The sequence below is a fragment of the Uloborus diversus genome, unplaced genomic scaffold (genome assembly GCF_026930045.1).
Source record: "Uloborus diversus isolate 005 unplaced genomic scaffold, Udiv.v.3.1 scaffold_13, whole genome shotgun sequence".
NCBI lineage: Eukaryota > Metazoa > Arthropoda > Arachnida > Araneae > Uloboridae > Uloborus > Uloborus diversus.
In genome coordinates, this window is record NW_026557987.1 from 7,433,346 (window position 1) to 7,439,031 (window position 5,686).

A 5,686-nucleotide genomic window follows, 5' to 3' on the forward strand; every position below is an offset into this window, starting at 1 on the left:
TAGGATCAGTTATGTCACTGTTTTGGGAAAAAAAAAAAAATTAAAAAACTGATATTTTATTTTCAAGAATAATAATTTAAAAATAAGATTGAAGCAAAATTTGCGGCCCTAGGCAGCTGCCTACTCTGCCTATTGGGAAATTGGGCTCTGAGTAAAAGTTACTGAGGAAAAAAGTAAATATTGGGAGAAAAAAAAGTGCAAAATTGAGATTAATGAAACAGGCAAAAAGTAGATTTTTTTTCTAATTCGAGTCATTTGCAATTCTACTGCTAGTGATACTTAATTTTAAAAACAGCAAAGGAATTATCTTGTGGCTATATAGATGTAAGATGTTTTAAGTAGGGGTGCGCTGATTAATCGGCCGAATTTTTTTTCCAAAATTAAATTTTTACAAGCATACCTTCAACAAGAAGTTATGATGAATTAGGAAACTGGAGAAAAATAAATCGTCTCTCAGAAATAAACTATTAACTATTTCTAAAGTCAAAATCATAAGAAAAAAAATGATGACGAAGTTGAGAATATTAAAAATAATCAAAAGGATCATTAATCGGCCGATTATCAACAGCATATTAACTGGTAATCGGCCAATTTGCTTATTGGCGCATCCCTAGTTTCAAGCTTATGTTTCCCCAGACATATGTGCTGCTTCTGAGCAAAAAATGTTTTTTGAGCAAAAGATTTTGAGTTCTTCAGTCCTGAGGAATAAGCTCCGAAGGAATTAACTTCAGTCTTGAGGAATTAACTCGAGAAACATTAATCAGGTGTAAAGGGAAAATAGCTTGTGTAAAAATAACGGCTGTGGACGTTTTATAGTTTTTAAAAAACTATAAGGGCATTTTGTATTACGTTTATTTCATATATTTCTCAGACTTTTCCTCGAAATGTCTGACCCAATTAATGAAGATAACTGGAAAACGACCTTTAGGTTCCTACCTCTAAGCGGAACAGCTTGGACTTCAGTTCAGAATGGTAATAATGTTGGAGAGTACTCTCTCCAAGATAGTGATGCAGAACTTATTCTATCTGACTCCGAAAAACCTGATATGGCAAACTATGCTCAAGAACTTGACAGTAACCTCCAGGTTGATGACTTTTCAATTGTGAAAGTGTATGGGAAAACTAAAAATGTGTTTTGAATGTACATTACCAAAATCTCTCGCCTTGAAGACATTGGTTTTGTTGGAATTTTTTACAAGAAATCAGTTTCTAACAACACATTTTTACAAACTGAAAGAGAAGAGTTCTTTTTCCTGAAGGATGATGTAATGACGAAACTCATGCCGCCAGTTGAAGCATCTAGGTCTTCCTCTAGTATGGAAACAAGCATTAGTTTCCTTGATGATCTCAGTAACCTTACCATCTATTAATTAAATTAACTTGACTAACAATGATTCATTTTGTCATTTGATACTTGGTCCTTTATAATTTGATATTTACATTGCATAATTTTTTTTAATCAAAGCAAGTGTTGTTTCTTTTCATCCCATGACAGTGCTGACTGTTTCCATAAGCCACAAAGGTTCTGCAGCTGAAATATACTTGGAAAACAGTGTCTGTTTCTATTAACCCCACTCAATGGGGTGAACAGAAACAGCATGTTTTAATTTTTTCCTTGTACTTAAAAGAGAAATCAATGGTGTAGATTTGTAGAGAACTAAAAGGCACATAAACCAAGGTAGGTTCCAATTCTTTATATCTCCTAATACTTTACGATATTTATGTTCAAAGTTGAAAACCGTTTCTATTCACCCCACTTTACGGTACTACTAGAAAATTATGACAGGTTTTTCACTCTTCATAAATATTAACTGTTATTTTCTTGTTATTTATTTTCTGAATATTACTAAAAACAATTATTTTGGCTAAGTTTTTGAATTAATCTTGATTATAACCCCCCCCCCTTTAAAATTAATAAGTTTTGCTTTGAAAATGGGGGGGGGGGAGGGCTTACATTCGTGATTTTACAGTATGATTCCAGAATTTAGATTTTTTTCCCACATCAAAGGTGCTGAATCGCCACCCCTAAATATAAACCACCCGAGCTAAGTCACTGTTTCTAGTAAGGGGTCTAAGGACCTTTAATCTTCAGAATTTTCGATTTTCTGGAAAAAATATATGTTATGCATAATTTTATTCTGAACAATTTGATACCTTATTTATTACCATACGCCAAAAACTTTTCGAGTTATTGTAAAAATGCGTAAACTTTCCCCGTAGAGATTTATGTTAACAGCAGCTGTTTAAGCCTCTTTTTCTCAGGTGCCCGTTTCCTCGGTTTTCTCGTTTTGTGCGCATGATATTTCAGAAAGTTTCTTATATATTTCCGTAAAACTTTTCATGCATGTTTGTCTGATACATCTTAACGATCTGAACATAAATTTCAACTAAAAAATTAAAGTTAATATTTAAAAATAAATATTTTTTTACCCAAAATTTTGGAAATTTTCGATATTAACTTACCAAATTTCAAAAAAAATAAATAAATAATTTTAAAAAAATAAATAAATTAGGTTCAGGTCATAAATATAAACAAGATAAACATACATTAAAAGTTTTACGGACATATATAAGAAACTTTCTGAGATATCACGCGCGCAAAACGAGAAAACCGAAGAAACCGGCCCCTGAGAAAAAGAGGCTTAAACAGCTACTGTTAACATAAATCTCTATGGGGGAAAGTTTAGGCATTTTTACAATAACTCGAAAAGTTTTTGGCGTATAGTAATAAATAAGGTATCAAATTGTTCAGAATTAAACTGTGCATAACATATATTTTTTACAGAAAATCGAAAATTTTGAAGTTTAAAGGTCCTTAGACCCCAACTCACTTTCTAGGGTTAGTACAATGATATGTTATCCTACAACACCTAAATCAAACAGAAAAACTATTATACACACTGCAGCATGGCCAGCTAAACCAGGGCAGTATGACCAGCTAAAAGAGCTCGAATACTCGCTTTTTCGAAACTAATGATTTGATTTCTCGAAATCAATGAATTAATGATTCAGGAGATACTGCTTTCTCGGTTTGGACGGCAGTATATAGCAAGCTGTTACAATTACAGGGACAATAACTTTCAGAACTTATACCCCTCTGAAACAGAGCAGGGAAGAGATTCAATGAAAGCCAGGGTTCATACTCTATTCAGATGAAAAAATTCCATGACTTTTCCAAGACTCAATAAACAATTTTATGACCTTGTTACACAAAGAGAGTAGTACTACAGTTGACGTTCGTTATAACGACCCCAGTCGTTCACACGAAATCGGTCGCTATAACGAGAGGTCGTAATAACGTATTGCAAGTTGTTAAGTCGTTTTTGGAAATGCAGGAATAATTTCTCATAGTTATGCTTCATTTTAGAAGATAATCAAGAAACTAACAAAATAATTTTTTAAAAATTGCGTGAGTTTTTTTTTTTTTAAAGTTTTATGCTACAATTGTAGAAGCTGTCCGCTTTTTTAGACTTTTTCCATTTGTGATGTCTATCATTTGTGCGCTATTTTCATTATTTCTTTTACCTTATACTAAAAAATAATTCATTTAAATGAACATATTTTACCTTTAGAAACGTATAGTGTTAAAACATTAGTTTTCGGATAGTTAGTAATGAGATTAGAACAAAAATTTAGACTTAGTTTTGGACGTTATCTTGGAATGAACGGTTCAGTTTGGACGCTCTAATGGACAGTAAAATAACATTGCATCTATGGAATTGGAAATGGGACTTCATGCATCGGTCGCTATAATGGAGAGGTCGCAGTAATAGAAGGTCGTTATATAGAGCGTTGACTGTATTTAATATCAAACTTGCCAACATTTGGAAACGTGAATAAGCTAACTTCTACGTGAATGCCACTACTTCATCAAAGCAATTGTTTTATTTAAAATACATCAGTGCACACGACAAAAACTATAAACTATTCTTATTTGTCTTCTTTATTTAAACCAAAATACAGTAAAAATGCAGTGAATGTAATATAATGATGCTTAAATGTCTATTTTTTTTCTTCATAAAAGGGCAGAATGATAAAGAATGGGACAAAGGTTGAAGGAGTCATTCCTAAGTATCAATAAATTTGCTTTAAAAGTTGCCTTTTAGTGTCAACAGTGCATCTAATCATGCATGTAACCTGTCAGTATTTTGGTTATTCTTTAAAGTAAAGCCATTCTCCAGTAAATTCATGATTCCAAAACATATTTACAAAAAAAAATTATTCAGTAGTAAATAAATCTTCTGATTCAAATGTACTTGTTTACTAATATATGCATTTTCAAATTAATATAAATTATTAGGTTTAGAAATTTCAGAACATAGTGTTAGGTTCCTGACATTGAACTTAACATTTGGCCACATGGATCAGTTTCACGAGCCGTATGTTGGGCACTACTGTTTTAGAGTATTAGAATTCCCCTATTTCTACTGTATTCTATCGCCTCATTAAAGATCTTTATTTCCTAAAACCTACAACAAACTAAGATCAACTCTGATAAATTTAATAATAAAGGAGTGATTGAAACGTTCTCGGATGCAACTGAATCAGGTTTTTTGAGTGGACGTGGCAAAATCAAGAACGTGTAAGTTCGCGACTACAGAATATAAAATATAAGAAGTGTTGAAAATAAGGATAAGTTCTAAACTAGTGATGTCTAAGCAGTGAAATCACAATTCAAAAGAAGAAGGGAGGCTGCTACAGAAGTGGATGCATTGGGATTTCAAAATTCAGATTTATTTTTGGGATCATTCAATTTTCAACAGATTTTATATGCAATGCCGTTAAACCATTCAAGATTTCTAATGCTCTTTAAGCTACTGTTACTTTCTCTTTGTCCAGGACATTTTTCCATGACCTTAAAGTAATTTCCATGACTTTTAACAAAAATATTCATTTTCCATGACTTTTCCAGGTCTGAAATTTGCTTATTTTTTTTTCCATGACTTTCCAGGATTTCCATGACCCATACAAACCCTGGAAAGCAAAGATTTCAAAAAATTGAAAATTATTGTTTTCCCTCAAATACTTCACTGTTAGACAAGCAATAGAATAAACTTCTGAAACACTACGCAGATTTTAATTTTAAATTGATGGGAGACAAATTACCAAAACAAATTTAAAAGATTTATACAAAATATTAACACAATACTTTTGACAAGTTGCCTGAGGTATAGAAACAATTGGAATGCTTGTGAAGAACTGGACTTATATATTTAGATTCTGGAATCACATTAAGAGGCTTGTATATCAAGCAAAGGGTTGTACCCATTAAACTTTCCCAAATGGAAGGTTTTGACAAGCAAATTTTCAGGCAGAAGGCACATCATCAAACACGTTAGGTTTCGAAAGAAAAACAAATGGTATTAATTTTATGAAATACGGCTATCATGTCCTGTTTGGGACACAGAAGGAAATAGTGAATTCCACTACCCTTTCCACTTTTTCTTTAATTATGTTTTTGCTTCTTTTTTAAATTTCAGCAGAATAGAAAAAGGTAAAAAGGAACACATTACTTCTTCCTACCAAAATAAAAAAGGTACTATCTGAAAAATGGCCATCATGGCTCCTTCCCTACTGGCCACAGGCAACTTGAACTTTTTACTGATGTTGCCCTGCATCAAAGAGGAAAATTTAAAAATAAAATGTCTTTATTTACCACATCTGCGCAGTTTTACAATGTAATAAT